Raw genomic sequence first — 12,001 nt, 5'->3', positions numbered from 1 at the left:
TTAAAAGAATTAAGTAGAAGGAGAAAATATATTATTTTGTGGAGAAAAATATGACTACAAGCAAAGCAGGAGGTAGCATTTAAGCATGGTTGCTGTGGGTAGAAACATGAGACCAGCAATATTTTCTAATTAAAACTTTGCTTAGAGTCATACTTTATAAATCCTTTTGCTTTTCAATGCTAAACTGTAAATAGTTTTACAAATATTTCTCTTGATAATGGCCAGTAGAAAAAGGTTTGAAGCCAAGATAGTATATAAAGCATAATGATATAAGAAAGGAAAGAAATAAATATCTTCTGAGCATCTCTGCCTGGATTATTCATAGCCATAACTCAAAATAAGCATATTCTACACTGAGCATAATTCTGTTATTTATTTACTACCAGAATTCCTTTTATGTTCCCTATTTTAATAAATTGTCTCAAACTTCAAGTAGGTTCCAATTTAGAAATTTTATCTATTGGTTCTCCATCATAACAGCACAATAAAATAATTTAGACAAATCTTTCCACATAAAAAGACATTTTAAGAATAGGTTTATGATGAAAGAAAAAGTTTTAAACCTACACATTCTCCCCCTACTGCCCAATTTATCTTATTTAGACTTTGAATCTCTGTAATATTGGTTAAAATTGCTAAAACAATATATGTATATTATTTCTAAATATAGCCCACAGTTTAAATTAAAAATTATTCTTTGTGTTTTATATATCATGTTTGACAAATATCTGAATCCTATATAATGAGTTTTAATCATTACCATGTTATGCAGAATTTAGGTGTCCTAAATTGCCCTTGTTGATACCCAGATCCTTGTACTCCCTGATAAGTGGATATTAGCCAAAAACAAGCTCAGAATACCCATGATACAATTCAAAGACCATATGAAACCCAAGAAAAGAGAAGATCACACCAAAGTGTGGATGCTACAGTACGACTCAGTAGTGGGAAGAGAATAATCTCTGGGAAGTAGAGGGAGAGGGATCTGGGAGGGAGCAAGGAGCGGGAGAGAAAAGGGTGCCAGTTTAGATAGGGGAGGAGATGGGGGAGAAGTGCAGAGGGTCAAGAATTTGAAAGTAGGTGTGTAGTAGTGGGAGAGGGAGAACAGGGGGAAGCCACTAAGAGTCCCAGATGCCAGGGACCCAAGAGGTTCCCAGGATCCAACAGGGAGGACTTTAGCCGAAACACCCAACCAAGGGGATATAGAACCTGTAGAGACCAATTCCAGTGGATAGGCACGGTCCCCAGTTGAGGAATGGGGCCACCTATCTACCTCAAAAATATTAATCCAGAATTCCTCCTGTAAAAAGGAAATGTAAGGACAAAGAGTGCAACAGAAACTGAAGGAGAGGCCATACAGAGACTGCCCCACCTGGGGATTCATCCCATCTGCTGACACCAAACCCAGATGTTTCATCCCATCTACTGACACCAAACCCAGACGCTATTGCTGATGCCAAGAAGTGCTTATTGACAGGAGCCCAGTATAACCATCCCCTGAAAGGCTCTGCCAGAGCCAGATCAATATAGATGTGGATGTATACAGCCAAACATTGGACTGAGCATAGGAACCCCAACCGAAAAGTTAGGGCAAGGACTAAAGGAGCTGAAGAGATTTACAACTTTATAGGATGAACAACAACATCAACTAACCAGATTCGGCAGAGCTCCCAAGGACTAAACTACCAACCAAAGAGTTCACCTGGAGGGATCCATGGCTCCAGCTGGATATGTAGCAGAGTATTGCTTTCTTTGGCATCACTGTGAAGGGAGCCCTGTGGAGCAATGGGCTACGCAGAGACAGTCTGGTCTCCAGTCTAGCTAAGGTAGAACCCTGGTGGTGGTAATTCCCACCTACATGAGATAGAAGGTGTTCCCCCATGTCTCCTGGACCCCTGGCTCCTGTCGAAGTTACCACCCCCACATAAGACTTGGCTGCAGTCCCGGGCACCATCTTGGGACTGCTGCTGATAGATCCTAGTGGGGAAACCCCCACTCAATTCCCGATTCGGCGTGCACCCAAAAAACCCACGAAGGACCATCTTGATGTAATTACACGAGGTAGTTTAATGATGGAGCTCTGGACCGACATGCATCCTACACAGGAGATAACAGATGTCAGCCACGAGGCTCGAAAACTAGGGGTTTTTATGGGGTAAGGGGCTTAGGGGTGTGGAATTCAGCATAGCGACACACTATTGACTTATTTAAACATCAGCAGAAAAATTACATGTACGTGCAGAGTGTCAGAGTTCTGTGAGTTGTTGACTCAGTTCAGATAGCCCTGTTATGTCTTCACATTCCTCTTTATCTTTAAGGTTAAGCTGTTCCCAGGAATGTTTTAACTACGGGGCATACCCGGGTTTGTTTTTCTTTTTTTCTCAGCCCCAGGCAGCCTCTAGGCTCACAAACAACCAGCAATTTCTGAGTACTTTATATGACTTACAGGTCTTGAAATTTCATCTTTCTTTCACTGCCACACCCGCTCCTCACAATAGGGCACTTGTGGAGGGGAAACTGGGAAGGGGGATAACATTTGAAGTGTAAATAATTAAATAACTAATTATAACCACTAAAAAATGTATTTGCCTACAAAATTTCATGTACTTCTCAATGTCACTGTAGCTATAACATTCCCCTTATTTAGGTATATGTCAGGGAACAAGGTGGATGGACAGTATGCTTAAAAGTATATTTAATTTTGGCAGAACTGCCCAAAGCTGACAGACAAAGTGGTTGTGACACTTTTGAATTCCAGTCTATAACAAATTAGACTCTCTGTTTCTCCGTGAGCTCCTAATCATTAGCTCCTGTCAGCATTTTGAATTTTAACAATTCTAATAGGTGCATAATAGTATTCCTTTCTTTTTATTTGACATTCTTTCATGACATATAGTGTTTCCAATTCATTCACATAATTATTTGCCTATCTATTTGAGTTAAGTGTTTGCTCAGATATTTTATGCATTTAAATTAGCCTCTTATGCAGTTTCTTTACATTTGTTCTAAGTATTTTTGATACCAATCATTTATAAGTTACATGTTTGGCAAAAATTGTCTCATAACTGGGGCTTCATGTAATGAACTATAACTTAATAACATGTATTATGCTTTAGGTTTTGTACCTAACATGCCATTACCAAACTCAAGGCTTTTTTTTCTATATGTAGATAATTTTATAGATAGGAAATAAATCAGAATCTCCAGCATTGAACTGTTTAATATCAACTTTTAAATTAATTTAGGTGAGAAAATACTAATGTATTAATAGAATAGTGTTACCTTAGTTACTATAGTGTTTAATGTCTGCTTTTAACAGCCCATCAGAACCTGTTGATGAAAACTGCTTATTATACCTTTGTTCAAAAGCACAAATTCTCTCCCAGACAAAATTCCAAGTTGTTGTAACAACACTTCAATATAAATATATTGCCAAGCTCTTGCCTAAAAGTGGTTCCTATGCACATGTGAAGCATATCAGGATGGAAAATGATTGTATATCATCACAGGCCACCAAAATATTTATTCATAGACCTTTTTCCCCAAAGCATTTCCATGTTCCCTCTTTGATTCATTTTAAAGCACCTCTCTACCATTGCATTCTATTATTTTTCTGTTCAATTTGTTCTACCATTCAAGGACTGCTACATGTTTCTCTATGTTTTTCAATGCTTTCACAATCACTATCATTATTTCACCATTCACTTTCTTGAAGAAATCTACGTTCTAGGGAAAAAAAAACTGTTGCATTATCATCACACATTGAGAAAAGTATATTTTACTTATCAAGACAGGAAGCCTCTGTGGAAAGGCCATGTCTATGTTACTACAAACAAACCAAGCATTGTCATGTGTTGCTTAAAATTTAAGTGCATTTTGAAAAATGCATCACAAGGCCATTTATCCCTGGTACATAGGTCATTAATTGGCTTACATAAACTAATATGGCTACAGTGTCACTGAATGGCATAATCTTTTGAGAGGCAGTGTTTTACACATCATTTTCCATTGGTGGAAATATTGTGTGGCAAAATAAGTACATAAATGTGTCTTAAAGAGTATTTAATCCACAGAACAAATGGAAAGGTTGACTCTTTGATTTGGAAGATCTGAGATCATTGTCCTTGCTCCCTCTCAGATTCTTCTAAATCATGACATACTCTCAATGCCAATCCTGCTATATTGTGCAGACACTTTAGATTTCAGAAGTTATCTGCTTTGTCCAAAATTTAACTGTGTCAATAATGACTGAACATAAAATTGACTATTTAATGTTTTCAAAACATAACATTTATTTTATACAACTAATATACACCAATATTAAAAATTAACCAAAATACCACAAATTCTTCATGGTACTAGAGCATAGAAATAAATTTATTTTTAATATTAATAATATCACATAACATCAGCCTGGGACATAGTAGGTGCTCATATATTCTATTAATTTGTTAAGTTGAAAAACTGCAGGACTCTGTAATACTTGTTCATTAGTCCCTTAATAGGTTGTTTACTCATGAGTTAGCATTTATATTCATCGGTCACTAGACATTTATTGATTGCCTATGTTCCAGAAGCTCCACTATATATTGAAGAGGTAAATATTAATAAGATAATGTCTCTGTTTATATGAAAGTCTAGAGCATCTATTAGGGAAATATCTGGCATGTAAACAATTTATTACAGGTTGTTAAATTATTTCTCTTAGAAGGAAAAATTCCTATGTCCAGACAGATTGACTAACTCAATTTTGGAATGGTAATAGATAACTCACTTAGGTAAACAAAATAAAATAAAATCACATGGACTCATTCTTATATACTTACTGAACAGAAATAGGTACACATGTGGATCAAGAGACAGAACCATAAATACTCAAAATAGTTTAATTGGTTATAACTGAAAAATAGAAAATACTCAAATCTATATTAATAGTCGACTGTGATTGAAATAATGATAAATTCATGCAATTGAATGAAATCCATGGAGAAACTTCAAAATAGAGTGTCAAACACACAAAACAACACATAAAGGAGGTAGTGTATTATCTTCAAACATTTAAAAATAGTCAAATATTTTCTGACGTTTGTGGTTGGGTCTTAGGAGATAAGTTAGAGCATGATAGATTTTACAGGTATGTTGGCAATCTTTTCTTCATTTGGTTAGTGTTTAAATAATTCTATTGATAGTACAAATTTAACAATAAGATTAGCAAATATAGTACTGATTAAAACTATCAGTTTATCCCTTGAAAAATATTGAAACTCAAAATTTCAAACAGAAAATTTTAAGAAATAAAAGAAGAAGCATCATAGAGAGCCGTATAAACATTGTGTGGAGATTGACCTTTATCTTGAGGAAAAAATATATGAAGAAGAGAAACTTCATGGTTCTTTTTACAAGAATTCCCTTGACTCCAAGAAACAGTTTAGAAAAAACAAAAACAAACAAGCAAGCAAACAAACAAAATATGTTTTAAATGGCATCAGGGAGCCAAAAGGAAAGGATTTTGAATTAGTTTAGGTGAGAAGTGAAGTTATATGACTGATGAAGTGATGCACAGAGAAACCTGGACATATTCCATGTGTCTTTTAAAGACAGTTCTTATGGAATTTGGGCATTATTTAGATTTTCTACCAGAAGAAAAGGAGCACAACCAAGAATGATCTTTCTTATTTTTTATTAGATGTTTTCTTTATTTACATTTCAAATGTTATCCCCTTTCCTAATTTCCCCTTCGAAAATCTCCTATCCTCTCCCCCCTCACCTCCTCCTGCTCCCCAGCCACACAATCCCATTTCCTGGCCCTGGTATTCTCCTATACTAGGGCATAGAACCTTCATAGGACCAAGGGCCTATCCTCCCATTGATGACTGACTAGGCCATCCTCAACTACATATGAAGCTAGAGCCATGTGTCTTTCAGTGTGTTTTCTTTGATTAGTAGTTTAGTCCCAGGGAACTCTGGGGTTACTGGTTAGTTCATATTGTTGTTCCTCCTAGGGGGCTGAAAACCCCTTCAGCTACTTGGGTACTTTCTCTAGCTCCTTTGTTGGGGACCTTGTGCTCTGTCTAATGGATGACTGTGAGCATCCACTTCTGTATTAGTCAGGCACTGGCAGAGCCTCTCTGGAGACAGCTCAGTCTCCTGTCAGCAAGAATTTGTTGGCATATGCAATAGTATCTGGGTTTGGTGGCAGTTTATGGGATGGATCCCCAGGTGAGGCAGTCTCTGGATGGTCATGCCTTCAGTCTCTGCTACGAACTTTGTCTCTGTAACTCTTTCCATGGGTATTTTGTTCCCACTTCTAAAAAGGATCAAAGTGTCCACACTTTGGTCTTCCTTCTTTTTGAGTTTCCTGTGTTTTGCAAATTGTATCTTGGATATTCTGAGCTTCGGGGATAATATCCACTTATCAGTGAGTGCATATCATGTGTGTTCTTTTGTGATTTTGTTACCTCACTCAGGATGATATTCTCCAGATCTATCCATTTGTCTAAGAATTGTATAAATTCATTGATTTTAATAGCTGCATAATACACCATTGAGTAAATGTATCACATTTTCTGTAACCATTCCTCTGTTGAGGGACATCTGGGTTCTTTCCAGCTTCTGGCTATTATAAATAAGGCTTTTATGAACATAATGGAGCATGTGTCCTTATTACAAGTTGGAACATCTTCTGGGTATATGCCCAGGGGTGGTATTGCTGGATCTTATGGTAGTACTATATCCAATTTTCTGAGGAACAACCAAACTGTTTTCCAGAGTGGTTATACCAGCTTGCAATCCCACCAGTAATGGAGGAGTGTTGCACAGAAAGAATAGTATTTTATCCATAGATATCTGATTTGGCCTATGGATGCTGACTTATTGAGAGCACAGACATAAAATGGCAGCACCTACCTACTCCAACCTTGTGTATCTATTATAGTCTGAACTTCTTCCAGCACTCACAGAACACAGCAAGCTATGCACACTCTTCTTGCATTTTCTTATCATAGTGTTTGCCTTGTTTATGTCTGCTGTATTTTATTTATAGTCAGCCTTGCTGATAAGCCTTTACTGGTTCTTCTACACTGCTTTAAGTTAATTTTAAATGGTCTTTTGTTAAGAGTTCCCCAAAGTGTGGTTTGAAAACCAGTAGAATAAAAATCACCAAGGAGCCTTTCTGATGGCATACATTCTGAAACCACTTTCATTTTAAATATTTTAAACAAAAACATGCAATGTGGGGAAAAAAGGGGAAAGTTCCTTTATTTTAATTATATGTAAAGCAAAAATCAGAAGTAGAGGAGGGTCACATAATATAATGGGAGTAAGAATTCAACATATGTCTAAAGGTCCTTTTATTGTTTGAAGCTCATATACCCACATTTTTGTGTGTTCTCTCTCTCTCTCTCTCTCTCTCTCTCTCTCTCTCTCTCTCTCTCTCTCTCTCTCTCTCTGTCTCTCTCTCCTTCCCTCTTTCCCACTCCTTTTCAGCATTTTCTCTCTTTTTCTTTAGATTAGATTTAACTATAGTTTACTCGTGATCACACATCAACTTCCTGAATTTTCAATTTCTTAGATCAAGAAAACAATGGAAACTAACTGGAATTCTTGTGTTAAAGATTCTGAATACTTAGCCTGGAAAATGTAAATGTGCCTCCCAACCCCCAATTTGTTGTACATTCCTGGTTCAACCTGCTGTGGCCAGGAAGGAAAAATCATATGACGTGCTATTCCACCTATAAGGCCTCTAAAAATTTAATGTTGTTACAGGTTTCTATAAAGTAGTGGCAAGATATTTTAACCCTTCAACATATCCACAAGCTCACCATACTCATTATTCTAAGCAGTCATCATAGTATCTTCAAGAATCTGAAGTTTTTCTACTAGTTCAGTTTTTAAAATTTAGTACGGTGCTTTCTATGGTTCATATTCTTATTATCATCATGTCTATCATGTTCATTTTTATTTTCTGCCTTGATTACATTTTTTCAAGCTCACTAATCTTTTAATTCCTTTGGCCTTATCTTCCGTCTTTCTCTGTCCTATTGTTCTTTCAGAAGCTAGAGATGCATTAATTTTTGCCAAGTATATTTTAACTCTTATTAGGACACTAATTTATTTTAATATGGTAGTGAGAACAGAGTGACATTGTCAAAGTTAATGGCCACATCGTGTTTAACAAAATTTATTTAAACTCAAATAGGCTGTGTTATTCATGTTGTTTGAAAGTGGGAATAACATTAAGTAGCTTTATCTAAAGTGTTCCATCGTTTGAACTCAGATAAATAACTACACAGTTAAAAAACTACAATAGTTCTTTAATTATTCATTCTTGGAATTCTTGGTCTTTAACTACATCCCAGTTGTCTGTTTCTCTGAAAAGACAGAATGCTATGGAATATAGTCATATAACAAATGAAAGAGAAGGAACAACTGGAGTACATTAACAATGATGTGCCTTCTAAGATTCTATCTCATGAAAAATGGACACAGCCATATAAAGGGCAATCTGTTGACAGTTTAATCTGACATTATTATGACTTGAAAAGTTGCTCAGTGACAGTTAACTAATTTTGTATTGCTAAACAACAACAATAACAAAAAAATTCTTAGAATATTATCCATATCCAGGAATTTACCATAAAATTTTGTCACTAAGTAAGAACAATATCTACTAACCAGACCCACAGAACTCCCAGGGACTAAGCCATCAACAAAGCAGTACACATGGCTCCAGCTGCATATGTAGCAGAGGATGGCCTAGTTGGTCATCAATGGGAGGAGAGGCCCTTGGTCCTATGAAGGGTCAATAGATGCCCCAGTGTAGGGGAATGCCAGGGCAGGAAGGTGGGAGTGTGTGAGTAGTTTGAGGAACACCCTCATAGAATGTGATAGAGGGAGGAGGTGATAGAGGAGGGAGGGAAACCAGGAAAGGGGATAACATTTGAAATGTAAATAAAGAAAATATCCAATTTAAAAAGAAGACTTCACACACTGCTAAACAGAGATTCTAAAGTGAAACTCAGGGGCATACACTTATTGAAGAACAATTATGGCTTTTACTAATTGATCAAGTAACTGAAAACAATGGCTAATTTGTCTAAATAAATAACTGAATAACGAATATTACAGTTTCGAGTCTATTTTATTTCTGCAATATATTTCACATTCTACTCATATATCCATTGAGTTAGGCTTGATTGGAATAAGTTTTTCCTTTTACTGGAAATAGAATCTTTTCTTACATAATATATCCAGAATTGGGAAAACAAAACAAAACAAAACAAAAGACAGATGTTCTTCAACAGAAGAATGAGTAGACAAAATGTGGTCCATTTACACACTAGAGTGTTACTCAGCTGTTCAAAAATGACATCATGAATTTATAGTCCCAAAGGGATGGAATTAGAAAAGAAAAAAAAAATCATCTGGGTATTCCAGATACAGAAAGAGAGATATAAGTCAATGTCTTGTTCAGCCAGCATCAGAGAAGCATCCTCCTACAGCAGATATGGAAGAGAGAGAGAGAGAGAGAGAGAGAGAGAGAGAGAGAGAGAGAGAGAGAGTGATCCATAGACAGACATTATGGAGAGGGTGAACACTCAGGCCTAAATGGATGTCTCCATCAAATCCCTCCCCTCCCAGGGCTCAGAGAATTGTTTCAGTGATGTTTTTGCATACTGTTTGAAATTGTGTAGCCCAGGCTGGCCTCGAACTCGTGATTCTCCTGCCTCTGCCTCCTTCAGCAAATCCTTCTGGCGTTCACCACCACAACCGGCATCTTCCTGTAAGCAGCCAGAGGTCACCTGCTAAAATGGTTCGCTACTCTCTTGACCCAGAACACCCCACAAAATCATGCAAATCAAGAGGTTCAAACCTTCATGTTTACTTTAAGAACACCTGGGAAACTGCCCAGGCCATCGAGGATATGCATATCTGCAAAGACACCAAGTATCTGAAGGATGTCACTTTAAAGAAGCAATGTGTGCCATTCTGGTGGTATAATGGTGGAGTCAGTAGGTGTGCCCAGGCCAACCAGTGGGGCTGGGCACAGGGTCGGTGGCCAAAAAAGAGTGTTGAATTTTTGCCGCACATGCTTAAAAATGCAGAGAGTAATGCTGAACTTAAGGGCTTAGAGCTCATAGACGGATTAACCCATACATGAGCTCCCCCTGCCACATTGAGATGATCCTCACTGAGAAGGAACAGATCGTTCCAAAGCCAGAAGAGGAGGTTGCACAGAAGAAAAAGATATCCCAGAAGAGACTGAAGAAACAAAAACTCATGGCCCGGGAATAAATTCAGCATAAAATACAGATAAAGTTAAAGGTTAAAAAAGAAAGAAAGAAAGAAAGAAAGAAAGAAAGAAAGAAAGAAAGAAAGAAAGAAAGAAAGAAAGAAAGAAAGAAAGAAAGAAAGAGAGAGAGAGAGAAATCCCTTCCTTGCCAGCCTACAGTGCCTTCTGATTGGTTAAAATATAAACCCTTTGGCTTTTAGCAAAAGGCAGAATACTAAGGTAGAAAACTGGGAAGAAAGTGGGACTAGGGAAAAGGAAAGTATAAGATTACCCACCAAGACACGGAGAAAGTTGGATTTATGAAACTGAGAAGTAACCAGTCATTCGGCAGAACTTAGGTTAGTATACGCATGATAATTGAGTTACAAGCTAGTTGAAAACAAGCCTAGCTTAAGGCCTAGACATTAATAAAATAGTCTTCACGCCATTATTCAGGAACAGGAATGATCATGGAAAGGGCCCAATGTTACAGGGAACCCAAGGGAAGAGGAGGAAAAAGGAATGTAAGAGCCTGTGAGAATGGAGGATACCAAGAAAAAAAGGCCTTCTAAATAAACAGGAACAAAGCTCATATGAACTCAGAGATGGAGGCAGCATGCACAGGGCCTGTGTGTGTCTGCATCAGTTTGTAACAGTTTAACAAATAGGAGAATAAGAGCAAAGAGAAGACATAAGAATCGGGACCTACTTGTTTCCACTCCTAGGAATCCCATAAAAACACCAAACTTAATATTTTTTCAGAGACCACTGAGATATATCTCAACAGTAAACCATGATAGGTGACTTTCTATTACTCTTTTCTTTGTTAAACACGTGCCACTACTATGTCTAATGTATTCAAAAATTAACTAATCTGCATGTTTCCATTCTTCTGACTTGTTTTAACTTTTAAGGTTTGTTGCAAAATTCACTCAACTCTAGATTGGAGGTCTGTACCAGGTCTCTGAAAAAAATATTAAGGCTCTTTAAAGCATCCTTAGTCTTTGCTTGGATAAAATTTTGATAGAAGTGGGAGGGGTTACATAATATTATTTATAGTAAAATAGCATAATTTACACGCATGATGAGAAAGTAAAAGGACAATAAAATAATATTGATGAAGGATAGCTTTTAGATGTGCAGTTACTAGGTAGTCAAACTGTATAAATAGAAAATATGAAAATAAGTTTATTTTCTCTCCATGTCACAAATTATAAAATTTCTCATTACTTCTAAGTCAGCTTTTTCCTTGCCCCAAAGTAAAACAATGTCAGTTATATCCAAGAATATAGAATATAATTATTTAAGATTTGTTTCCATGTACTGATTTTATATATATATATATATATATATATATATATATATATATATATATATATATATAAAATGCAATTACTGTTCTAGTCACTGGTTGAGAACAAGGAGAGATTAAATTACTCAAATTTATTATACACTTTAATATCCATTGAAATAATCACATATTCCCCCATATATATCACATACATACCCACTAATAATAAACTAATTCTTTTTTTTATTACCTATTTTCCTCAATTACATTTCCAATGCTATCCCAAAAGTCCCCCATACCCCCCCCCCCACTTCCCTACCCACCCATTCCCATTCTTTTGGCCCTGGCATTCCCCTGTATTGGGGCATATAAAGTTTGCAAGTCCAATGGGCCTCTCTTTCCAGTGATGGCCGACTAGGCCATCTTTCAATACTTATTCA

General features: G+C 36.7%; 1 pseudogene; it reads left to right on the top strand.

Annotated features, from left to right (window-relative positions):
* Nucleotides 1-9,808: 9,808 nt before the first annotated feature.
* Nucleotides 9,809-10,293, top strand: LOC110286156 (large ribosomal subunit protein uL22 pseudogene; annotated as a pseudogene).
* The last annotated feature ends 1,708 nt before the right edge of the window (nucleotides 10,294-12,001 follow it).

This window comes from Mus caroli, unplaced genomic scaffold (genome assembly GCF_978045245.1).
Source record: "Mus caroli unplaced genomic scaffold, Mus_caroli_1 scaffold_5, whole genome shotgun sequence".
NCBI classification, from domain to species: Eukaryota; Metazoa; Chordata; class Mammalia; order Rodentia; family Muridae; genus Mus; species Mus caroli.
The sequence above is the reverse complement of the archived record's forward strand: the minus strand, read 5'-3'. Positions and strand labels throughout refer to the sequence as shown.